The sequence below is a fragment of the Talpa occidentalis genome, unplaced genomic scaffold, assembly GCF_014898055.3.
Source record: "Talpa occidentalis isolate TD23 unplaced genomic scaffold, MPIMG_talOcc4v2.1 talOcc4.3, whole genome shotgun sequence".
Lineage (NCBI taxonomy): Eukaryota > Metazoa > Chordata > Mammalia > Eulipotyphla > Talpidae > Talpa > Talpa occidentalis.
In genome coordinates, this window is record NW_023603184.1 from 31,186,188 (window position 1) to 31,213,072 (window position 26,885).

At 45.5% G+C, this 26,885-nt stretch overlaps 1 long non-coding RNA gene across 1 annotated transcript; it reads right to left on the bottom strand.

Moving 5' to 3' along the window:
• Positions 1 to 3,933: 3,933 nt before the first annotated feature.
• LOC129146535 (uncharacterized) lies at positions 3,934 to 13,017 on the bottom strand. The gene is made up of 3 exons (XR_008553398.1): positions 12,843 to 13,017; positions 11,247 to 11,329; positions 3,934 to 4,012 (listed from the first exon to the last, which is right to left on the bottom strand). It is a non-coding gene; the product is annotated as an uncharacterized LOC129146535 (long non-coding RNA).
• Between the last annotated feature and the right edge of the window lie 13,868 nt (positions 13,018 to 26,885).

A 26,885-nucleotide genomic window follows, 5' to 3' on the forward strand; every position in this document is an offset into this window, starting at 1 on the left:
AATCAGCAGTGCCAAAGATAGTCTAACCCCAGAATATCCTTGATGGTGTCTGGGCTGCATGTACTCTGCCTACATGGGTACTACCTCTCATGGGGCAAATAAACTATCTTCCTAGATTCTACGAGGTTCAGACATCACCAATAAGGAAGCACTGCAAGAAAGCAAGTCTTGCCTTCACCAGCCCCCAGTCTCTTGCCAAAGCGTGAGCAGAAAGAAAATTTTCCCTGAGACTGGAATAGTTGGGGCAGGGGGGGGCTTCCTCGGCCATGGAAAATCAGGATGTGCCTCACCAGTGACCTCTGCTGAGGTCTGCAAATGGGTCAGGTTGCAGTCATTGTGTACACTTGCTGAAGTATGTCTACTGCAGGTCAAGAGAATAAAATGAAATGAAATGCAATGAAACACAGGCACTGTCTGGGATTCCACTACAGTCTTTCAGAAAAAGACTGAGGAATGGGGAGCTTGAACATACAGACTCTAAGTATTCCTCCAAACAATTCATAACTGCTCTGTACTTGTGTGGTTTTGCCATAAGAAGATTTTATGTGACTTTGCTATCAGAATCATCCTTGAGGAATGCAGGAGTCTTTGTTCTCATTTTGTAGATGAGGAAGTAGAGAGAGAAGTAGAACATCTTGGCTGAAGTTACAAACTGAGCTGCTAACCAAATTGGACTGGTACTGGGATTTGGCCTCCAGAATTCTCTCTGGCCTACTTCTTCCCCTGTGTCCCTCCCTTCAAGGCCTCCTCTGATAGCATAGGCTCCCGGCCTCCCCAAAGGCTCCTCCACTCCTCCCGGCTTGCCTAGGACCAGAGGAGCTGAAGATTCTAGATGATGGGACAGAACACAGGTGTTCAGGTGGGTTGGGCAGAGGAGGCTCATTACTGCCCCAGAAGTGGCCCATTTACAGCAGCCCTGCCAGGAGCTGAAGGCAACATAAACCACAGAGTATGTCTTTCTTTCTTCCTTCAGTGTCAGGCTGGGTTGGTGAGCTCAGTTAGTTCACATGTTGCTTTTCTTCTACAGGAAAAAGTCAAAAGCAGATCGGAAGTATTGTGATTAGAAGACATCAAATGGGCCTTTCCTGCGCCCCATCAAGACCTGCCTCCACTCTCACTATGTCATCATTTATGACTCTTTGCCTTGTCTTAAAAATTGTTACCTCTCAGATATGTATGGGGGATGAAAGATAAAGCAAAAAGAAACTGACATTTTTTGCCCAAAAATAGATGACTGGATCAAGAAGATGTGGTACATATATACCATGGAATATTACTCAGCATTCAAAAAAGATAAACACACGCAATTTGCAGCAACATGGATGGCGCTGGAAGGGATCATGCTCAGCGAAATAAGCCAAAAAGAAAAAGAAAAATACCGGATGGTCTCACTCATAGCAGGAATCTAGAAAACTTAAATAAGGGACCAGGAAAATGAATAACTACAAGAAAGTGAAAATCAAAATCAACAAAAAACTATGAACCAGAGACACTTTTTTTGGGGGGCGGGGGGGAGGGGAGGGATTGGGGTCAGAATGGGGGGGCTGCAATTGTATGGGGAATATAACAATAAAATTTATTATTAAAAAAAAAAAAAAGAAACTGACATTTTAAATCACCAACTATGAGCTAGGAAAGTTCACACTTAAAAACTCCCAAGTGCTGTGGCTATCAATGTTTTAAATAATGGTTAATAAAACAATGGTTCAAATTTAAAAAAAAAAAATGCTACCAGCTATTGGTAAGGATGTGGACAACTGGAATGCCCATACTTTGCCGGCTGCAGTTTAAGTTGGCGTGGCCACTAGGAAACTATTAACAAAACTAATCATGTGCATCTTCTGGACTTTGAAATTACAATTAGGTTTATATCTGATGGAAATGAGTAGTCACATTGTCCAAATCAGAGGTGCAAGAATTTGCGTTTCGCGTTTGACACTCCCAAATTCGAAACAATACAAATATCCATCAATAATAGGATAAATAACCTAGAAATACTTATAAAATAGGATACTGCATATCAGTGCAAAAGAACAAATTATTGCTATGATGTGGACAAATCTCATAGACATGATATGGAGCCACAGAAGCCAAAGCAAGAGGGTACACACTGCACAACTCCGTTCATGGAATTTCAAGAACAAACAAAATTAATATATGGTGATATAAGTCAGACCAGTGACTATCTTTGGAACCCTCCAAAAGAATCTTCCTGGGGTTCTAGAAATGTTATAGGACAGGGAGAGGGGCAGCCCAAACCCCACAAACCTGCCTATTCTAAATGGGTTCTGCCATTCGCCGCATCAACACAAAACATATGAGACTTTAATGGGAAGGAACTTTAATAAAACTAGGAAACAATACAGGTAAGGCAAAGAGTCTAGTTTCTAAATGAAGCACCCAAAGTTACCCGTCCCCTCGTGGGTAAAAGTCCATCCAAATGGGATTGGCCCAGAGCAAGGCCCCAAAGCCTGACCCAAGTCTAAAGCATCTTCCAGTGGGGACCCACAGAAAAGGGTCAGAAACAACCAGACAAGCCCGGAAGGAAAAGAGCAAAATCAACATCAAGATAAAAGCTGCCATTGTCACCTCCCTATGGGTCTCACCGACATCTGTATCACCCAGTCCACGACCAAAAGACAAGCGCAGTTTCTTCACGTGTCTCTAGGCTCCATGCGCCTCCTCCAGGTCTCCTGGCTCCATCCTGCTTCCTTCCTCAGTCTCTTCTGCCGCTTCTCCTCTTCCTGCTCAGCTCCACCCGCCCTTGGGTGGGGCAGGGAACCTCCCCCTTTCCTGGGGACCACCCTGTTACAGAAATAATCTGTGTTTCAGGGGGGTGATCACCTACTATGTACATGTGTATGCACATGTGGCCACATAGACACTCTGATAAAACTTCATGAGTTGCAGTCAGGATATATGCACTGTTACACCTCAGAGAAAGGGAACAAAAAAGAAAGCTCCCTAACGCCACAAGATGGTTCTCAAATAGGGTTGCTGGTGCAGCAGCAGCAGCAGCAGCAATATCACCAGGGTACTCATTAGAAATGCAAATTCTCTGACCCCACGATGTCTGAACCAGCGAGGTCTAGTGAGCTGTGTCCCAGCAAGCCAGAGTGATTCTGATGGGTGCTAACATTCCATCCCTGCCATAGGAAGTAGATGTCATTAACCCCATTTTCCTGGCACTCATAGAGAGAAAATAACTTATCCAAGTTCAGTCAACTACAACGCTGAACTAGAATAAGAACTTGTAACTGGCTCAGTCCTAGCTTCTTTGACCCAGTCACACCATCCCCTTCTGTTGCTCAGCCAGGAGGGAGGCAAAGGGAGGTTTTGTTATATCACTTCCACTAATGATAAGAGGATTCTAACTCTGTTGTCAGGTGGGCAGACAGAACAGAACAGACTGAAGTTCAATTTCTGTGGAGAAAGGCTGCTGAGATGCATCTCTTTGTTTTTCTAATCTGGTTTGAGGCAGAAAGGATTGCTGGAGGTGAAGCTGAAGAATGAGACAGAGCCCAGGGCTTGGCGAGTCTTTTAAACTACATTTAGGAACTTGGACTTTGACCCAAGAGCAAAGTCCTTATCATCTGTCCCTTCCCCCCAAATATAAGCTCCATGAAGTCAAGCGCCACAGCTGTTTTAGTTGCCAACACATCCCCCATCCCCCACAGCATATTCCATAAAGAGATAGGAGCTAAATAGAGATTTGTTGAACTTCGATCTCTTCAAATGGATTGCCCACACCTCACCCAGAACTATCTTTTAGAAACAAATTTGGGGGACAAATTTAGAAACAACTATCTTTTAGAAACAAATTTGGAGGCAGTGAAGGGACAGCTTAGAAAGCTGGTGCAATGATCCAGGCAGCAGTGGAGGGACCTGGGCAAGGCTGGCATCCAGGAGGGTGGAGGGAGAGTACAACGATCCACTCGTCGGTCATTCATTTATTCAACCAGAAGCGGCACTTTGACAAGCAGCTGAATGTCTCTGAGTCTCAGTTTCCTACCTGTAAAATGGAGATAATAGTTTACCTCATAGGGTGATGAGAATTTAATGAGATTTCAGCATAGTGCCTGATACATGATCAGTATTCAAAAATGTTAAAATTCAAAATGTTAAATTCAAAAATGTTAAATATTGCTGTTGTCATTGTTCCAAACACAGGGTCCCAGGAGGAGGTGTGAGTTGGCCACCTAGGGAAGCTCATCTGAGCTCTGCTTGACCTTGAACCAGGAGCCCTTTTTTTTCTTTTTTCTTAGCTAGCTTATGTCCAATATAAGGGGTATGGCCTGCTGATCTGGCAGGGCCTTTACAGTGCTCATATTCCGTGAAGGCTAAGGCTTTGATCAACCCAGACAGACAGACAAACTTGCAATTACAAAAAGGCAGACATTCTCAGCCTGGAAATTTAGCACCTGCCAAATTTGGGTTTGGTGCCTGCAACTTAGTGCATTGCACCACATGGAAGCAAATTGGAAGACAAAAATGTTAACTATAATATCTATTCAAGGGTCCTTTATTAGCAGATCTATTAGAGGAGGGGGGAATCTACACATATCTGAAATATCTGTTTTCTTCTTGCAAGACAGGGAACAGAATTCAAGCTTTCAAACTGTTTATAAAGTAATCAGCATTAATTTGTTCTGTTCAGGTTTTAATTATACACTGTAGGCCATTCTGACAGGACACCACCACCGCTGAGTCTGTCAGGAGATAATTTCCCACCAGGATGACCAGTACCTCATGAATTATACATGAAACTTTGTTTCCTTGTGACTGTTGCTAAAAGATGCTGTCAGCCTCTTGAAATCTCAAAAGATCTGCAATTGTTTTTCGATAAGTCTAATTAGCAGGAAGTAGGTGGGGAGGTGTTAAGAATGACTTCCCAGTAATGTGAGATGCTGAGAGATACTGAAAGGGCCCTTCCTCAGCTGGTGACCCCAGTGGGCTGTGCATGGAGTTGGCCTCCAGGGTGGAAGTCAGGTCGGGACCCTTGCTCGGAGTAGCTGACAGGCAGCAAGATTTACACTTGTTCTCGCTGAGACCGAGCCCCTGCAAGCCAGTCAGAGACTCCAGACATAATTCTGTTATTCAAATGGGAGAAGAGTTTGATAGCTATGCTAATGACTTTTATCTGTGAAAACATAACTAATAGCTTGGTTTACATTTGCGTACATTTATGAGCATAATTTTAGCACATAATTTTATTGCACAATAAAACATAATGCAGCATTAGTCGGCTTCACCAAAAAAAAAAAAGAGAGAGAGAGAGAGATACCTTAGAATGATCTGCATGTAAACCTTCACACCGCATTTATATGACAGTATCATTTAAAATGTTGACCCATTTGAATTAATGAAAGAGTTTCCCAGTTAACAATTAGCTGCATAAGGCCATTTCCTGTAGACATAATATTTGGGGGTGATGCTTATGATTTGCTGCATAATTCATCACAGCATTGATTGCTAAAGATTGTTTTTCAATGCTGTTATTCTTGCGGTTAAATTGGATTGAATGAAGGCGATCCTTCTTATGTTGCAACTACCAGCCTGAAGCCTTTAAAGTGCAGCTCCCATTTGAGAAATGAGGAGACCACTAGGCTGAAGGGACCCTCTTTGGGCTTAAGGAGGACAGGATCTTGGAACTGACATGGGAACCCTCACTGTACAAAAGCCTTAACAGAGCAGGACTCAGAGGAGGGACACAGACGGCAGGGAAGGACTGGACCCCCAGACTGGAGGCTGGATTGCAAATGGCCATGGTGAAGTAGGGGGTAGCAATAGTTGGGATGTCATGACCTCGGCTGGGGTAACATGACCTTAGCTGAAGGCAGTCAGAAAGAATCAAAGATACTTGGTGATACTCAAGATCAAACACACCTAGTCCTTCCTATGTGACCCACAGTTTAGGTTGCACATATTTTTCAAGACTCTTTCTTGCAAAAAAAAAAATAGCACAGGTCAAGCTAGTCAAGCAAAGATGCAGCTTTTAGGCTTACATAAATGAAAAGTGCAAGGCAACACACCAACACATCATCAGAGGTTCTGATCTATCTCTCTCTCTATTGTTCTTCCTTGTTCCAGCAGCATTTTCTATTAGGCCTTGTCCAGGGGTGGGGAAGATGGTGCCAAAAGATTCAGGCTTAAGTGACAATAAAGCTCATGATCACAAATGAACTCCTGCAGGAGACTTTCCAGCCTCACATACCAAGGTTGAGGCTCCTGCTCTCCCTGAGGTGGGAATGCTGATTCCCTTGTTCAGTCTGTTAGGAATCACAAGGAGTGGGCACAGACTCTTCCCAAAAGGAAGGGAGGCGAGCAGACAAGAGAGCAGCGGCTGGCCCTTCACCAAGGGCGGTGGTGTGTAAGCTATTGGAAAGAATTACCATCATCTGGAGTCACTGGCATGGAGTGCCTGGGCTGGAGAAGGCACTCCTGAGGAGAGGGTCCAGGTCTTGACGGTGGAGAGCACATCCAGGGCACAACACAGGGGATGAGGCCATGGGGCTCTTCAACTCCACACTGAGACAAGACCTTAGGGATGGTGGCAGTTTTATGCAAATATGAGACACCTGCTTACCTTGTGTAACTTCAGAGCAAGATGAGAGAGTGGGTAGATTTAAGCAAGCAAGTAGGTAGCTCAGTAGCTAACACATAGTTGATTTTTTGTTTTGTTTTGTTTGTTTTTTTATGGAGGTCACAGGCTCTGGAGTGAGGCCGAGCTGGACCAAATTCCAAGCCTTTGCCTTTGCCTGAGCTTCCTTGGGCAAGTCATATAACCTCTGTGTGCTCGCTGCCTCTCCTGTAAGACAAGGTAGCTGCCACTTTAAATTGGGAGGACTAGATGAGATGAAAAATAACTAAAGGATTTAGCACAATGTCAGCACTCAATAAATGTTGCATTCAATAAATGTTGGCTTCTTATTATTATGGATTCATATTAATTAAGGTGTTAAGAAGCACACCATTTTGAGAATGCTTGACAGCATCTGGAAGTTAGTTTTCTTTTTTTTTTTTTAAGTTTTATTCTATTTTTTTAAAATTCCCTCCACCAAACCATCCATGCCCATACCCTATCTGACCAATTGATATCTTCACAGACAGCTAGAAGCTAAGCAGACAGACTGACCTGGGGTTGGTGAGCTCTGTGTATGAATAAATGCCAGCAGGTGAGCAGATGCTGGAAAATTCCCCTTGCCAAGATGCTGTAGGGATGAAATCAGAATCAGGAGAGAGAATGGCCATCTACTAGTGCATGTGGATGTGGAGAAGCACCTGCTAACTGCAGCCTCAAAACACAGGTATCTTTTGGTTAAAAAGGTGAGACCGAGGTGCACATGTTCTGAATTCCTGAATAATTTTAAAAAAAGGAACTAAACCAAATCAGAATGTAGGACTGTTATAGAGAAAAGAATGGACCCAGAGAACCAGAAAGTAGATAGAATATTGGGAAAGGAACACCTTTTCGAGGTAAATAGGAAAATTGAAGGTAAGTGGAAAAGAGACAGTATAGCAGCTGCAGTGACCGACAAATCACCAGCCACGACAACTCCAAGAGATGCCTCAGAACAGCGCCTAGCAGAAAGCAGACTGGACCAGTAGACTAGTGACCTCTGACTCCTATAGCCCATTGTCACAAACTGGGAGATTTTAACCAATGAAAAAGGTGTTCTCCCACAGGCCGGAAGCTACAAGTCCAAAACCAAAGTACCAGCTGGGCCACAGTGCCCCTGGACCCCTGGGAGAGACCCCTCATGGACCCTTCCAGCTCTGGTGGCTGTTGGTGTCCCTTGTGACCATGTCACTCCAATCTGTTTTTAAGCCTTTCCTCTTTTCTGACTTGGTCTTCTCTTCTGTCTGTTGTAGAGAATACATGTCATTGGATTTAGGGTCCTCTGAGATAGCCCAGGATGATCTCATTTAAAAATTTTAACCAAAATATATGTGCAGTGACCCCTTTTTCCAAAAAAGTTCCTGTCCTCAGGTTCTGGATGAACATATTTCAGGGGAGGTTACCTTTCAACATCATACAGCAGCCCACTGGCCAGACTTGAGGACATGGCAGGGGACTTCATGGGGGTGAGCTGACCTCAGGGGAGGCTGCGTTTCTCCATTTCCTGGAGTCTCTCCTGAACCGTGGCCCCCAACACCTTGACTTTGGACTTCCGTCCTCTAGGCTATGAAATACTAGAATTTCTTGTTGTTTATTTCTTCAGGAACTCAGAGTTCATATGGACATCCAGATTGGGGAAAGAGTGAAGGTGTCTTTAGGAAGAGAAATAAGATGCCAGTGGTTGCAAATTTTGCTGAATAAAGTAACCCAGGAATTTCTAAGACTAGCCATGCAATGGTAAATATCTATTAACCTCTTAGTTGAATGTTAAACTGAATATTACTGTTAGTAAAAGTGTTTATTTTTATTATAGATTTTCCTAGGAATATTGAAATTAACATTGCCAGGACGTTATCTGGCCAATCCATGAGAAATCTCACCCATGTCAATAATAGTCAAGATGACACACACCCGTCAGAGGCTTGGGGAGAGAGACCACTCTAAAACTTGCTTGTTGAATAAACCCATAGAGTCTGGGAAGCATCCTCATCTACCCTGACTGTCCAGTTCCCTGCTGCATGATATCCTACTTTAAGGGGAGAAATCTAAGCTTGAGGGTGTGCTCCCAGACTTGACATCCATATTCCTACTGAGGACGCCATTTGTAATGAGCTCCCTTAATACAATGAGTGTGATGGGGTGCCTGAAGGCAGGTGAAGGAGAGTGTGAGGGAGTAAAAGAAATCCTATCCTTGGAACCACTTCATTGTATCATCTGGCCCTTGGTCACAGGCATTATTGTTTCCATTCCATAGAGAAGAAAGTCAAGGTTCTTGGAGATCAAGTGACAGCTTTTCACAGATAGTAAGTGTCAAAGCTGAGATTTAAATCCGTCTTTTATTTTTATCTCATTGTTCTGTCTGTCTTAGATTTGTTTACAGCATAGAAGCATTAATGGTTTCACACTGGGTACGTGTGCTAGTCCCTAACTTAGACTCAGGCTCAGGCTCAGGCTGTGCCCTTGGTTGGTCTGTTCAGGGCATGTCCATGAAGCGGCCACCGAGAGAGGTTCCTACTACAAATAAACAAGCCAGGAGAGGCAGTGCAATTAATTCCCCTTAATGCGTTGATTAATTTCAAATATGAGAAATTTACAGTGTTTTCCTTAAATATCTAAAGAGGTAAGGAAGCCTGCAGGGTGTATAAAAGGAAACCAGCCGAATTCCAGGGGAACTCCTTTATTTCCAGTCCCCGCTCCACAAGATTCAGGACCAGCCATGGTTTGAAAAATTCCTGTCTTAATGGTGTTCTAAAAGCTCTTTCCCTATAGCTCCCAAATTACAGAGAGGCCCAGAAACTTCCCCACTGTGTTTATTATTTAGGCAACGGCCTTCTGGTCACCAAGTTATCAAGTCTTCACTTTTTTTTCCCTACCTTTCACAATTTCTCCTTTCTGGTCCTTTGTCCAGCCAGTTCTTCTTTGTAATTAACCCCTTTTCGTGGTTCTGGTGTGGTACAGACCAACACTTTAGAGGCCCCTAATGACGCTCACTTTGACTCCTGCTGTGCCAGGAAGATAATGGCTTGGAAAGCTTTCTCAGCACTGCTGAGTCTCTCCTGCCCAGCCCTCTGTGCCTCAGCACTGGGCAAGGTTTTGTATTAATAGATACTTGGTTTCGAAAAAGAGACAAAGAAAGGTGACTTAGCCTGTTGTGTCTTAAAGACACAAAACCCTGTAAGTGTCTTCTTGTCCCTGAGTCCAAATATCCAGTAAACTCAAGGGCACTTCTCTTAGACCCCCTAGGAGGCACAGTTCAACCCTGATTAGCCAGAATGTTCAAGAAAGGACATGGGGGAGCGAGGGGGTTTGTAAGGAATTGGAAAGTTCTAGTTTACTAAAAGTTAACCAGAGAGCTTTCTTTCAGCCTTTTTCCTGGAACACTTTGTGAAATCACACAATTCATTATAAAGTGGACTGGTGAACAGTCATTTTCCCCTCCTGAACATCTTCACAAGGGGATAGTTGTGTCTTCTTTGCTCCCAGAGCACTGAGTTTGATTCTATTAGCCCCGAGCTCAGACTATTGTTTTGTTTTGTATTCATTCTTATTCCTCTACACCTAGAGGAACACTGTCATATATTCATATACCAAAAGCAAGTTTTGGCCCTGCCATTTTTGCCACAAGGATATTTGTCGTGTCCTCCATTTGGTATATTGACCTAACCAAGGGCACAGTGAAAACACCATGGAAAGAGAAGGTAATTTGACCAAAGCAGAAAGGTAATTTGGCTACCCATGCAATAGACCAGCCCAGGGCAAGAAAGCAATTCTAGAATCCAAGGAGAATTGCTCACAACTTCCTCTAGGATTTTCTATAAATAATTATTGTAAAGCCTTTTATCTAATTCTTAATTAATATTATCTGCAAAAATGATTAACATAAAATAAAATGGACAATGAAAAATAATAGAAATGGTTACATGTAGATATACACAATTTAACCTAGGAAAATAGAACTTAATAGAATAGCCAAATCTAAATTGATGAGGCTCAAAACTGATCTATAACCCAAATCTCTATTGTAACGTTCTCATGGAAAATGAACTAATAAAAATGAGTATTGTTTTAGTACTCTACAATTAAACACCCCTCCTTTGGCCCCATGGACCTGGTTTAATTATTAGCTTAATGACAAAAAAAAAATCAAGAATTTGAATTGGCCTCAGACCTTCAGATGCTTGAAAATATTTTCACAAAAGAATTTCATCAATGTTGTTTTTTTATTAATATTTTATTTTATATAATTCTTACATCATTTTTCATTTTTGCACAATGTATTCATTTTCATTTTGGTTATATTCCCCATACAATTGCACCCCCCCTTATTTTGACCCTAATCCTTCCTCTCCCCGCCTCTCCCCCCCCTTAGTGTGTCTCTGGTGTATAGTTGCTTGTTGATTTTGATTTTCACTTTGTATTAATTTGTCTTTTTCCTGGTCCCTTATTTAGGTTTTCTAGATTCCTGCTATGAGTGAGACCATCCGATATTTTTCTTTTTCTTTCTGGCTTATTTCGCTGAGCATGATCCCTTCCAGCACCATCCATGTTGCTGCAATGTTAGCCTAATTTTGATTAATATCTATATTCAAAGTACCTGGATCAAAATGGCAGGTTGGAATAGCCTCACCTTGCTATCTCCAGTGCTTTGTCCAGAAGCTCATCCATAGAAGCCACATCCCTATCATTGCAGGCCACTGCAGGAAAGAATAGCTGGTGACAAAGGAAGCAGGTAAATCAGTATAGAGTGACATAGAGGGGGCACCCATCATAGCTTGTCATGTATCCATGTTCTTAATTAAGAAATTCAAGTTAAACCAGTGAGTGCAAATGAGAGAGAGTGGAGAGGGGAGGGGGGTGAAGAGAAGGGGAGAGACATAGCATGCCCACAAGAACAGGAGATCATGAATATATACCAGAGTTTGAAAAAAAGTTGCCGGAAATGACCACTTCCAACTCTATAAATGAGCACTTCCAACTCTACTGATTATTCTTTACAGACAGCTTGCACTCAAGAAAAATCCTTAATAAGTTTAACTTTTTAGTTTATTAATTACTGTAGTTTTTTGTATGTTTAAAAAAAACTCTCACAGGGCAGCTTCAAAAATAAAGATTTATACTAACTACTGACAGAAACTATCTAGGCAGAGAATAGGAAAATGAGGTTTTTGTTTTTTAAAATTATTTACATTTCTAGATTATTTAAAATGTTCCCAGCAAGCAGGTATTCATTTTTGTGGTGAACTCAATAAAAGATACTGAAATGTTAAAAGGATAAAAGAATGGATGGGTGGAAGCCATGGGAAGAATTTTAAGATTTTATCCTACTTTTGCACTAACGAGTTGGGACTTAGGCTGCTATGGGGAGGTGGATGCTCACAAAGACATGTGGCCCGTGTTAGCATTTGCGTCATCTCCCTAAACCACAGTTTACAGCTGAGGAAACTGAGGCATGTGCAGTGAGTAGAGAAATAGGGATTTGAACCCAGCTCATTAGGCTGTGGTGCTATGTCTTTCTACCACTCTCCTCTCCTGTGGCTCCTCAAGTTGTTCCCCAGCAACCGCTGGTTCCCAACTCTGTGCTTGGCCCACAGGGAACGGGGGTGGCCCCTGTGAGGTCTCTCTCTCCTAAGTCCACTCCTCCTTCAGTGCCAGGACTCACTCTTTGCCCTGTAGTTGCACAGGGACATTTCTGTCTCAATCAGCCACATCTCTTTTCTCCCTCTGAGTTATAGTCAATTCTGAAATAGGATGCTGGAGTCAGGCAGGTGGTTTGGTAGTTTGGAAAAGTCCATAAATATTCAGTCTCCTCTTGGCCCATTGAGTTGGGCTTGGCCCTAAGACTTGCTCTGAGGGTGCAATGTTTGCAGAGATGACACAGGTGTCATGTGCTGAGCGGCTGGCCTGGGTCCTTGTGCTTCTGCCATCACGAGGCTCCTATCCTAGGTGATCCCCTTTCCCTGGAGGAAGAAGGATGCAAGGAGAAGTCCTGAACCCCACCCAGAGTCACCAGGGTACCTACCCCAACTGGGCTAGACAATACCCAGATGACCTAAAGACAGAATAACAAAAAGAAATTGATCTTGTCATGCCCTAAATTAGAAGGTTTACTGGCAACAAATAAGATGGCCATCCAAAAACCACAATCCTAACAGGACAATAGATGTAATCCTGACATCTCCTCTTCTACCCCTACACCTATGTCCAGCCTCCTTATTACCCAGACCTGTGCCCAGAGAGGTGGTGCAGAGTCAAACACTCCAAAACTTGCAACTGGCAGCCATCCTCAGAGAAATGCCACACGTGTTGCATTTGAATCCTCAGTAACAGAAGGCTCAGAATCATTCCATTTCTATCTTTGTTACTGACAGTCTCTGGGAAAGGTAACCACCCTCTCTCTACTTCTGTGACTCAGCATTGCCAAGGCCACGGTGTCAGGGCAGGAACTGATGTCAGAATGGGGTTCCCTCTGCGGTGGGACTGCTGTCCCAGCACCTCTGCTGGCTGGCTCTTTCTAGCTACTGCTTTTCTTTTGGCTGCTGCTTGCTGGCACTGACTCCCAGATACCAACTTGATCTGTGATCATTTGATTTCCAGCTGAGAGAAAAGTAGGGAGAAAAAAAACAAAGCACTGAGGAATGCACTATTGTGTTTCTAGTACACAGAGGTTTTTCTAGAACATCAGTTAAAAGAATCCCCTTATGTGTCAGTGAGCTGTGTGATTGGTCAAGGGCTTCTGGTTTCTGGGGACTCTGGCAGGTCACCCTGTCTGTCTTAGTTTCACTCTTCTTCCATGTAGGAACCCTGATGATTCCCTGCTCTTTACCCCACATGCACGCATGTGTGGACACATGCAGGAGCTGTGGGGAGCTGCCAGTGACATAAAGTGGAGATGTGGAAGCACTTGGCAAATCACTGTCATGTACTGCAAATGCAAAACAGTAAGACAGTTCTCACCTCTGGCAACCTGGATCTCGCTTTAAAAGTCAACAAAAATAAACACAATTTCTTTGGACTAATTCTTTGACGAGAATGTCTGCCCTCTTCCATCATTCTTCCTAAAAGAATCAGTCTTCCTCTACTTGGTGTGCTCAAAAGATCACAGGTCTAGACTAGAGATAGAGAAATGTGGGTTCAGATTCTGGATAGAGCCCTAACTGTGACTGAGCCTGTAAAATGGGTCTGACAATAATGCCCCTTCAGATGACCATGAAGGTCAAAATGGACATTGGTATTGGAAGTGCTTTATGAAAGGGTAGGTATCAGAGGTCATTGTTATTTTTCAAGCATTTGTTGAGCCTATTTATGTGCAAAGGTTTTGTGCTTAATGCTCTGTGGGATGGGGGTCAGGCTCCTTTGCTGTCTTCTCAGGAACATCTGTTCTCCCCCTGAAGGCACCTCTCACCATCAGGAAGTTCCGTTCTCCTGGCTGAAAGGAGCAAGTGCGACAGAGAGTGAGGGACAGAAGGGCTCTTGAAGTGTCCTGCAACACTGCTGGGTTTCCAGAAAACTTTGAAACAGTCTGGATCTCCCCAGAGACCAAGAAGATGAGGTGTGGAAGCTGCTGCTGGGGAACAGTCACCGTCGTAAAAGTAACACTGTGAAAAATCCATTTTGCGGGTAACAATGAGAAGTTAATGCGAAGACTCATTGCCCTTCGTTAGTGAAAACTTTGGCAGCAACTTTTTCAGGCTCCCGGGAAGCCTTTGGAGATTGCTGCTTCAACCCAGAGGCACTTCATCATTTATATGAATGAAAATGAGTGCAAACAGATTGTCGGGATGTCTGTTAATATCACCTCTTTTTTCTTGCAAGGAATCCCCTCCGTAATTACATTTTGCCTGTCAGTTCATAAATTTTTCTTATTACAAACTGGCCGTTATTGATTGCTTTTTAAAAGTACTAAAACTGAGCCCAAAGCAGTAGATCTATCAGTAAATTCAAAACATACTATCTTCGGTCCCAATCACTGGCAGGAGCAAAGGGAAAAGTCTCGTGTTCGTTGTGGATGCTGAGCAAAGGCAGACCGGCCATACGTTTCAGTTTAGAAACTTGGCTTTGAGGGCTGCATGTTTTAAGCCACAATGAAAATAATAAATAAAGGATAAACTTATTTGGCAAATGCTGACACTCTGCAAGCCAACATCCTGTCATTGTTCCTTAGCTGGGTCTCCCTTCTCAAAGGGTTCTTTTTGGGGTTTCAGCATTTATGACCAAATGTCATGATGAGAATGGAGGGAGGAAGATGGTGGGGGGCAGCATAATAAAAACTTGCAGTCAAAAATTTTAAGTAACCAGTACATCATTTCCTAAATCCTTTTAAAATGAGATATTAGGGTTCTATATTTAGACCTATCTGGTTATAATGTGAAAAAGCATAATTGCAAGTGATTTCTGTATTCTGGGAGAAAGAATGGGTGTTCCTCATTGTTCAGAGTTTGAGAGAAGTTTCTAGAACATTTGGTAGTCACAGGCAAGGGAACATAGCAGCAGAGGTTACTTAGATCTTTGAGCCTCTGCTCATAGGTCTGGTCAGGGGAATAGCCAGGGGGAAACCCCAGCCTCTCCAGTCCAGCCCCCACACGGTCTCTAAAACAGTGTAGTCTACCAGCCCCCAAGCCCACTCCTTTAACCTGCCACTGTGGAGGATGGACAGGGGGAGGGAGAGCAAATGAAAAGCTGTGCACATGTGATCAGTTCCTGATTGGAGCTGAATAGAAGCAAGTAATCAAAGCAAGCTACAGCATGGTCTGAGTCCGGCTGCCAGTCTTAGATTCTGCACTGGCCAAAAGCACGCAGCAGCTACTGATCTGGCCAGGAAACAATGCCCCATTCAGCTCTCAGTATCTGTTCTTAGTATCAAGACGCAAAAGCGGGGTCCCCATTGGTGAGGAAGCCAAGCCCCGGCCAGGAGAGCAATTACACCTCAGCCAACCAAGTGAACAAAATGGGAGACATAAAAACATTTTTTAAGTGGAAATAATTTAAGGCCCTTCTAAATATCTTAACAGTGCGTCTGGCCACACTTGGGATTAGGAAACAGTATTTCATATGAGGCAGCAGGGCTTGTGTTGTGTGCATGTGCTTGTGTGCACGCACGGTTCTTTTTAGCCAGGGATCTGAGGAGAGGACTGCCTTCTGTCAAAGTGTGGCACCAACCCCTCGGGCCCCAGGTGCAAGGCATGGCATCCCTAGCATTTGGCAAGAGGGCAGGGGGAGCCTGTGATGAAACAGACCAAGTCAGGTACCTTGTCCTGCAGCTTTGAAACCCCACCCCAAGGCTGTGGATTCACCCCTCCCCTTCCCCCAACATCAGACTTAGTTTATGGGAGAATGTTGCCTTCAGAGCAAAGCCCAGGAGAAAAGCAAAGTCCCAGAACACAAAGGCTTTGGTCCTGGCCCTGGGAGCAAGGTCAGGCTGAAACTGGGGTGCCTTCTGTTTTCTGTCAGTTCCCAGATAAGATGAGAAAAGGCTGAGTGGCTGGGAGGAGCTCATAATCCCAGCAGAATCCTTCAGCCCGCCCTAATGTTGGCCTTGGCCTGGGGGCCATAAATCTGCACCACATCACGTGAGCCATGGGCCTGCTCTGCCTGGCCCGAGGGCTCCCACTTGACATCTGGGCAACTTCTCTGTGCTGAGCACTGGGGCCAGAGGAACAAGACAGGGCTGGAGGGAAGTTGAGAGCCAAGAGATGGTGACGATGACAGAAATAATGAAGAGGAGAAAACTAACATTTATAATGTCCTCACTCCTAGAGCCTTACAAATAAGTTCTAACCCTCAACCTTGTGAGACAGGTACCACCACCATCCCCGGTCCATAGGTGATGAAAACAAGGCACAGAGAGATAAAGTAACTCACACAGGTTACACAGGCAAAGTCCACATTTCAACCCAGAATGTCTAGATTTATATTTTTAAGACTTTGCCCCTAAAGTTGAGGGTAGAAAGTAGGTCGAAGGAGATTTTCTCAAGGATACTTCAAGAGTCAGACAGACATCTCCTAGGACACGAGTCCAGTTTGCTAACACTCAGTGGACTCTGCACAGGGGAAAAAAAAAACACCCTGACTCTCTCTTGGAACACTGGGTCCTTCTGCTGTCTACACAGAGTGGCTCAGAATCCAGGGGATGAGAAGAGTTACTCAGGGTGTGGTTCCTAGATAGTATCATCAACTGCTTCTGAGAAATGCACATTCTCATGCTCTCTGCAGTTCTCCTGAAGCAGAAAGTCCCCCAAATGACTCCCAGGCCCTCTCAAGTGTGGAAAGCCTTGGTATAGAACATACAAGCCAGACACACCCCTGAAGGTGATGTGAGTGAGCTGTCTAAGGCAGAGAAAGTCAGTGGAGAACCTGTGACAGTGTCTTGCCTGGACCTGGCCTGTGCGCTTGTGCCGCAGTGAGGTGGGGCTGTGGCTTCTCCCTGCTCCTCAGACTCAGCTGATGATAGGAGGCAGTCATGGCTCCCCAAAGGTCTTCCCACAGCTGATCCCCTAAGGCCCCCTTTCAAAGGCAGCCAGCCTCTGATTTCCATATCAGCATTTAATTAAGGAAGAGTGGATCGGAAAAGTCTCTGACGCCTCCCTCAAACACCTCAATTCCAATTTTCAAGGGGCCTCTCTTATCCTATTTCTCAAAAGCAAAACCTCAGGACAGATGCCTGACTGGTCTCCCTCTCCCCGCCAGGAGTCTCCTTCAGGAACGAAATAAGTCTTGGTGGAGGGAGAACAGAATTGGAACTCCCAAAGACGTGAGTTTTACTACTCACCACCCGTATGACCTTGGGCAGGTGCTTAACCCTTCTGGGGTATATTTTGTGCATCATCAAATAGATTGAAAATGTCTATTTCATCAGTTGATGAGATAATAGGTACCTAAAACATTGTTCCCTTCCCACAGCATCTTCCATCACTGGCCACCAGTACTTGAACACAAACCATGTGGGAAGGACACAGATGAAGCCAAACCAGAACATGATTTCCTGGGGGCAGGAGACTCCAATCCTATGGGGAATTCTCTGGGGGTGGGGAAGTACAAAGAGACAGTTATCACTTAGGGGCCTTAGACATTCCACCTGACCCATTACATTCCTGTCCTGTATTGACTGAAACCACAGCTCAGGACTCTTCTGGCTCACACTAAAGCTGATGGGTATAGCTAGGACCCAGGAGCATATCTCCCTTCCAGGGTCCCAATGGCCCTGGGATGGTGATCCAGACCAGACCAAAGGAGACACAGGAGAGGCTAAGCACCAGAGTCTTTTGCTTCTGGGATTAGAGTCTGCAGCCCCTACATGTTCAAGTTCTGGGTTAGCATCATCCTCATCATCCCCAAATGCCTTCTGAGCCATTGCTTCTCACATCCTGGACCAACACAGTAAAGAGGACCCTAGGAAGGCTTTAGAGGCCACATCTAAGAATAGCCCTCACTTCCTCATTCACAGGACAAGTATCACACACAAGCATTGAGGCTAAGTGGCAAGGGGAGGAAGCAGCACAGCCTGGAAAAGCTGCTGTATTTAGAGCAGGATTCACCTCCATGTCACTGCCTTGTGCCATCGCTCAAAGTTCTAAGGCCATTTAGCACATTGACTTCCCAGGCAGGAGTCCCTTCCAGAATCCCATTTCTTAAGCACGTCTGAGGATGCCTCATTTTCTCTCAGAATAAGCATAATCATAATTGTTACTGTATTGCATATGTGCTACATACCAAGCATTTTATGTAAATAGATTACCCAAATGTCCCAATCAGTTATGAGAACAACATCCAAACACCCTGGTTTCACTGGAGTTGATCAATTACTAAGACTATCACGTCCTTCACTCTACCCACATTGATATGACCCAAGACATCAGTAATCTAAACAACTTCCCTCCACTGTTGACACATACTGAACTAATACTAGCATAAGAGCCTAGCATTTTTCCACCTTCACAGATTTCCAAAGGGGCTAGGAGTAGACGGGGCCTCATAGTTAGAGTATGGCAGAGTAGTCTCTGGAATCTTCTGTCAGTTCAGACTCTCCCTGCTGCTCTTCCTTTGCCCTGAGCCTGTAAACTCTACATTCCTCATTAACAGCAGAGTCAATAATTGTACTTCTTTGACAAGCAAGAGTCAGACCCATCCCCAGGCACCCCAGATGCCCCAGACCTGTGTACTTTTACAGAATTTATATTTCAAAAACTGATTGCCTAGTCCAAACAGCAGATTCATCCTCCTGACCTGTGGCTTTAGTTTTTGCTCCTGAGCTCAAGTCAAAGACCTGGAGCCAAAGGGCCTTCATGTAGACACAGAAGGTTCTCTCTGGCCCAGAAGGCAGCCCCCTCCCTTCTGATTTTTTCCCTAGTAAATGATACACAAGTTCTCCCTAATTAGAGACTCCCTTTAAGTTCTGTAGACTGCTAATGAGTAAGAAAGAGGAGGCACTTGGGAGCCCTGAAGAAATTATTTGAAAGCAAAACCAAGTGGCCTCCGTAAAATATCACTATTTCATTCAAAGGGATTTTTTTTCCTTACGACCACCTGACACAGCCCAGCTGGCAGTGTATTGAGAAACTAGAGACACTGGCTTTCTTCAGAGAAAACGGGCCTCTCTTTATATTCCTGGGGCTTCTTTCACTTGGCAAGCTGTCTCCTTATCAACTTGACCCTCCCCTGACCCCTGATCTCTTTCAGCCAAAGCAGGAGCTGGTCTCCCTTCTGCTCACTGCTTTCCCAGGCATCCAGAGAGGGCAAGTGAGTTGCTTGAGGTTGCACAGTGACAACCTGGCTAAACTGTATCCCATGCCTGTAGGTTCATTTTACTCCTTCTCCAATAATCCATTTGTGTTCACCACACAGCAGGAATGATGCTTTAGAGGCACTAACTCATTCATTTATTCCTTCACCAAATAGTTATTGAGCCAAGATTTATTTAGTTGCTTGGGGTATAGCAGTGAGCCAAATAAAATCCCTGCTCTCCAGAAGTCTACATCCTGGTCAGGAAGCCAACATCAGACAAATATGTAAGACAGTGTCAGCTGCTGTTCATTTTCATGCAGAAAAAGGCGTTAGGGAATACAGCAGGGTTGAGAGAGCCTTAGAGAGGGAAATCAGGGTGGTCTCTAGGAGGAGGTGGCAGAGCTTAGAGTGGAGGTTAATTAAATGCAGAGACAAGCTATGCCCTTATTTGGGGGAAATACATTCTGGCAGAGGGAATATCAAGCAAAAAGTCCCTGAGGCAGGAGTTTACCAGTAGCAAGGAAGCTGGCTGCTGACAAAATAAATAAGGGACTCTTGCTGGACAGGAGAGGTAACAGAGGGTAGACCACATTGGGTCTGCCAGTACATATGACGACTTCAGATTGTATTCTAAGTAGCCTTAGTGGTGTGCTCAGGTTGGGGGTGAGGGGGCATTCTTTAGTTTGAAATGGATAATCTGGCCACTCCTTGGAGAACATCTGGGAGAGGTCAAGGGTGGAGGCTGATAGCTGAGTATGGGGAGGGGAGATCATTAAGTCCTTCAGTAGCTCTATAAAATAATTTCTATTGTTATGAGGCAACTGAGGTTCAAAGCGATAAAGGAACTTGCTTCAGTTCTGGCACCTACATTTGACCCTGAAACTGAGCTGCCGCAGGACTGAAAGTTCAAAGACTAAATGACAGCAGGGAAGGGCCCTGGCTGCTGTCAGTAAGGAATAGAACTCTCGTTTCAGGGCTGCCCCTGACCAGCTCCCCAGTCACCATTCACTTGAGAACAGCCATTTACTGGGGCCAACTCTGTCCCAGGCACAGGCCATACAGGACCTTTGACGTATGGGATCTCATTTAATCCTCACTGCAACCCAGGGATCTGGGTATTATTATCCCTGTGTAACCAGATGAAAAAGATCTCATTTTCTCAGTGGAGATAGTGAAAGCATTCCAAAGCTGCTTTGGGGTTTAATTCACAGAAACCTCAGCATTTAATCTACTAAACCAGAAAGTAATCCCCTCTTTGGCTGGCCCTGGGATCCTGGGTCTGCCCACAGTCATGGGGGAGAATTGGTAGCTCACACTTGCACACGCGAGCATGTACACATGTTCCATGCTGAAGCCCAGCTAAGCCTTGGCCATCCCAAAGACGGTTCCCTCTCCCCGAACCTCCCCACCCCACCATCTGAGGGCTCTTGTCTTCCCCTACAGCCTCTCTACTTCCTTGATGCACACACAGCTCATTTGGCAACCCCAAGTCCCACCCTTGCTGTACCCCCAGGCAGTGTAACACACTCATGTGCACCAGACCCCTCACAAAAACACTGTGCCCCTGGGCCTGGTCCCCTCCCTCCCTGCTCTCTCATCTGTATCCAAACTTCCCAGATCTGCATCTTTTTCTCCTGGATTGACCCAGCTAATCTGACAGGTTGAGCTGCTCTCAGTTTGGAACAGCTGCCAGGAAGTTATAGGTATCAAAATCACAGGTGTCCTTTTGTCTTTTAGAAGGGAACTTCTGAGACAACTGATGTAAGACAGTGAAGATAATGGAGAATACAGGAGAGTTTGAAAGATGTAGGGGGAAAAGAATTACAACTGGAGGTTAGGTGTGTTTCCTAAAATTCTGCTATTCCAGGACACCTGACAGTGGAGAGAAATTCAATCTGACAACCATGGAAGCACCAGCATGTGCCAGGCACTTGGCTGAAGGCGTTCCCAGTGTAGCGGGGAAGTGGATACATGAACAATTGCAGTGGCAGGGTCACCAGCACAGCCCTAGCCCTAGACTTCTGTAATGGTGTGCAAGGAGCGGAGGAAGGGAGGGCTCATCACGGCTAGCTGCAGGAGCAGTGCTTGAAGTTTAAATATGAACACGTTCACAAGACACATGAAAAGGGATGGAGGGATGACCTTTCCAGGCACAAGAAACTGTGGGCACAAAGGTCCAGAGGAGGGAAGCAGCACAGTGCATAGCCCTGGGAGACACTGGCATTTCTAGAGTGGACTGGGAAGGTGGGAAGAAATAAGAAGATGGGTTTTTGGAAATGCATTTATACCCTGATCTTCAATGAATTCTTCAAATGCTCAGAAATCATGACAATACATTGTGTTAGTGGCTGTGGTGGCCATCAGAAGGGCTGGGGCAGTGTAGCGCAGTGGTCAAACCCATAGGCTCTGTGGATAAGGTTCTCAACCCTAGCTAAGCACACAAAGATTTTGGGTGAGGTTTTTAAACACTGAGGCTACTCCTCACACTCAGGGATTCTGTTTAGCTGGCTTGGGGAGGACTCTAGACATGGGGACATTGCAAATCTCTCTAGGTGATGCAAATGGGCAGCAAAGGTCAACACAGTTTTTTAGAATCTGATTGTAGATTTCAAGTCCCAGTTCCACCATCACTAGCTGGGTGACTTCAGGCATGCCAAGGTCACGAATTTTTAAACTACCAGAGGTATCTGAGGCAGACCAAGATAAAGCCCGTCAAGCCCTGGGCACAAGCACTGCCCTTGGTGAACACTCAGTACCGGCAATCACCAGCACTGCTTTAGGCAGGGTGTGCTTGACTCAGCCTTATGTCCTCTGCAGAGCCCATCACAAAAGAGGCACCTGAGGGACAAGTGTCCTTGGACAGCCAAGTGCTCCCAGGCAGAGCCCAGACTCCACCAGCCCCCTCTGATCTTCACTGAGAACTCACGCTCATTCCTCAGCTGACTGGCAACTTGGCTTCCCCTGGCACTTTTTCAAGACCAGCTCAAGTGCAAACAGGTGAGAGCTCAAGGCAACCCCAGGACACTCCTTCTTTTTCCTCCCCATCTCCCACGAATGGCCTGTCCTGCCATATACCTTCCTGCTACCAGGAGCCCAAAGATCCCAGAGCATCCCTTGTGTTCTCAGGACACAAGTCCAGACACCCCAGCCCCTTCAGTGAAAACCTCCATCCCACTCTGGCTGGAGGTAGGGGGAACCCACCGAGGAGAGTTAGCCCCCTCCTGTCAGTTAATAGTAAGATCTGACAGTGACAGAGCTGGTCTAGATGTGCTCACATCAGTCTGTCCTGGGATCTTGCCAGTTCCAAAACCCCAGCACCCTGAAACAAAACCTCTCATTTTCCAGGAAGGCTGAAAGATGCCTATGGGCCTTCCACTATTATATGTATCAAGAACTGTCAAATTTTCAAGAACATATAAAAGTTACAGCATAATTGCCAGAATTCATTCCCTTGTTGTTGTCAAGGTTTTACAGCCTGCTTGGAAAAAACTCTAAAGGAAAAGGAGGGCGTCACTCAGTCTTCATCTCTGTGATTAACCTTTCCCTCATCCTTGTTGCCAGGAGGAAATGCCCTAATTGCTGGATGGGCATTGTTTCCCAGCTAGCAAGCGCAGTGTGTGGAGGGAACTGACACCCACCGGGTCCTCTCTCTCTGCTGTACTGTGATTTCAAGGCAGGCATATTATGGGACTGGCCCTCTTTTGGGGAGGTCCTGACACTTTCCTCTCTGTACCTCGTACAAGAGCTACAGCAGTGCTGCTAACACTTGGTGCATGAACCACTGCCAGCCTGTGCACAGGTTTGTGGTGGTGTCCAATAAGATCAGGAGCTGTGGGTCACGTTGCAAAGCGACGACATCACCAAGTACACTGTTGAGTTCAACGGACTTCTTTCCCACCACTTCTTTCTTGATGAAGGAGGCAGGGTGTTGATTTACATTCTCTACAAGCTACTGATCTCATCGCAGGGGGATAAGTTTGTGGAGTCCCCTGTTGTGCTAAACTGTGTCACAGTGCAACTACCACTTCAGACGGGACACCTGGCTGATGGTTCAGACTTGAGCTTACTGGAAGAAGGGGCTGGAGGAAGAGGACCCGTTGTGATGGCCGCGCCTTGTCCAGCTCACAGCTTGGTCCCTTTCCTTGTGTGAGGCTACCCCAAACAGCCCAGCTGGAAGGTGGGGTGAGTGACCAACCGGAATTCAGACTCAAGTGCAATGCTTATCTCCCAATGCCCCTAATAGCATTTGTATTTAAAAATGGATTATAGGTTTTGCAGCCTAGGTTACCACAAAAGAAACAGAAGGTTTCAGATAGATGTCTCACACTAGGCAGAATCCATGCTGACAGACAGACCCAGGACCGAAAGCTCAGGAAGTATAATTCAAAAAAAAAAAAAAAAAAAAAAAAACAAACCTACCCAAAGTACAGGTATCTGTGGAGGTCTAGAGAAAGGGTCACACCACTTCACATAAACCCCTGGTCTTTCAGGAACCACAGCTAAGCCCTTGGTAGGTTATGACAGTGCAACCGTGAGAATCAGAATCAGCAACCGTGAGGCTTCTAGCACAGTGGGGTCACATGTCCTCACTTGTGGGTTACATTCGCTCTGCTCACCGCCAGGGCAGAGAGCTGATGTTCTTTCATCTCACATATACCTGCCTCAGCACTTACCACAGAGGTGACTCTGGAGAGTGGCCAAGCTTCCTGTCTCTGTGTGAAATGAGTGAAAAGAGACATCTCATAGATCAGATGTGGAGGTCATATGGGGAAGCACTTCCAGCCGAGGTATCCCAGGAAGGGGGTCCAATGCTGCACTGGCAGCAATTGAGGGGTTCCTTAGGAAGAAGGCTGGTGAGAGGGCCAGTGGCTCCTGAATCACCTCCCACCCAAAACAGGTGGCAATTCTCTATCCATCCATCTTTCTTTCTGAACACCAAGAGATTCAAGAGTTAGAGCTGCTTCCATTTTTTCCTGGTCTCTCTTCTCTATCTCATGTAACAGTTGGACTTAGGGTCCACCCATGAAATCCAGGGTGATCCCATCTTAAGCTCCTATTGACATCCTCAAAGACCTTTTATTCACATAACATCACCTGCCCAGATTCTAGACATTAGGACATGGACAAATCTTTTTGGGGGAGGGGGTACCATCTACCCACTCTCACAGCTTAATGCCATCAACAGAAAGAACAGCAGCTACCTACAGTTGATGAAAATGCTGTTAAGTGGAAGGATGAATCTACTTTGTTCACTTCAAAGACATTGCCTGATGCCTGCCCTGAACTGGATCCACCCAACCCCAAAGGACACTAAATGATTGAGAATAGCAATTGAGGAATTCGAGGCTTAGAGGAGAAGACAGAATCAGACAATGCATTGCAAATGCCAACTTCACCTCTTACGGACTGGCTAGCCATGAAACTCAGCCTCTCCTCCCCACCTGTAGGACAAAGGAAATAATAGGAATGGCCAGGGAGAAAGTGGGGCAGGTGGGATGTGTCCTCATGTGTGGAGGGACCCACAGACCCACAGAGACTGGCCTCTCTCTGCCTGCACTGCCCACTCTGCCATATTTGACCTCAAAAAATGGTAGGGGGTGGGTGGGTGTGGTAGGCCTAATATGGCCATGCCCCTGTCAGCTCCTCTCCTAACCTAGGAAGCCAGTCTCACACAGAGAGGATGAATTTTTCCTTCTCTTCCTAGCAATTTAGAGAGTTGTATTCCCACCTGAGGGAGCCGTCTGGGTACAGTGCACGTGTGTCTGGGGAGGGAGCCAGATAACCGTAGGCTGCAAAACTAGAGCGCCAGCTTGCCTGGGGACGCATGCTGCCTTCTCCAGTATCAGTAGTCCTAGCAGTAAAAGCATATTTGGGCTCCTATTTGCCTTGCCCCTTTGTCTTCATTCTCAACTGATCCCAAGGAAGGCAGTAAAAGAGGGATTTTGTTTATAGAGCTTTCATGAACCCTCATAACAACTACGGTCACTATAGCAGGTGGTGACTGTTGGAAAATTTAAATAATGCATGAAAAAATTCTTAGTTTATGTCTGAGACATAGTAGGTGCTCAGTCAAGGTCAACTGTGCCAATTCCTTCTGTTCTGCCCACAGCATCTCTCACCAAGTCCTTGCGGCAGGGAGGCAACCGGCCCAGCTTCTAGGCTCCCAAGCCCGCTGGTCCCAGCGCCAGGGCCCTGCTTCAGATGCCGCCTGCTCCCGGGCGGCCCACAGCCTGGGTGGTAATCAGAGATTCCAGCCCAGGCTTTGATGCCGCAGCCGGCGCGGCGAGCCGGGCACTGTTTGAAGTGTCTGCCTGTGTAATAAGGATTTCTAATTCGCTCGAACCAAAGCAGCATTTGCAGTAAAGATCATTTTTGGAATGAAAAATAAATTGTGACTGGAGGGTCTGGGTTTGTTTCAAAAAGGGAGATCACCCACAAGCATCGCGTTCTCTAAGAAGCCACCCGCCCGTGTGTTTTGAGATGGAGAGCACGCCACTCAGAATTTCAAAGTGCTGTTAATTAAGAGCAGTTTATTAAAATGTCAATCTTTTAAACCAAAACAACTCTCTTCCCTAGCTTGCCGCGTGGGCTTCCCAGCCTTTCTTCCCACCCCAGATAATTCAGCTGGCAGTGTCACCACCGCCCAAGAGAAAGCATCTATACCTATGCTGTACCTCACAGGACAGGCAACGACTGGTTCCAAGGATGGCTCCTGACACCTGTCATTCAGCTGCAAACCCACGCCCAGGAAGCCTGTCTTTCAAGAGACTCTTAAGATGACCCAGAGACCAAGTGTAAGGAATCAGGAGCCAGAATGCCTGGTCAGAAACTGGCCTGGCCAGCTATGTGACCTCAAGCAAATAGATAACCTTCCTGTGACTCAGTTTTTTCTGTAAAATGGAGTGATGGCAATAGTACCCATCTCCTGGGTGGTTGTGAGGATTGAAAGAGATAATGCATAGAAAGCAATTAAAATGATGTCTGGTATAAAGGAAGCACCAAATGAATATCACCTTTGCTATTCCCCAAAGTCTCCATGAGCAGGCACTAAGTCTCGTTTGTTTCTTTACAGATAGTTCCCATTCCAGATAGGAAATGAACTTTATTCAGTCTTTCAACTCCAGCAATCAAGATCTAGCACACAGACAGGAAAGATTAGGCAGGGCCACCATGTGACAGAGGGAAGGTTGGGCTTTTTATGCTGGGGTCAAAGGAGCCACTGAAAGGTCAGGAGAAGTAGCCATAGCATGGTAACTTCTGGAATGTTCTGGAAAGATACCTCATGGAGAGTGAATGGAGCTAGGGAGAGAGAGGAACTTGGGAATCCAGGGAGATGCTGCTGCAGAAAGACAAGTATAAGCAAGATGGTGGCAGAAGGGGGTGAAGGTGAGGGCTAGCTTCCAGAGCCTGAGAGTCTGCAGAGCCCTATCTTATCTGGCCAGAAGGGACATCCGACCTGAAGTCCACAGGGTACTCAAAGTCCCCTCCCTCCAGGACTACTCCGGCAGAGGGTCCCTTTCTCACCTGGACAGGGGAATTACCAAGAGTC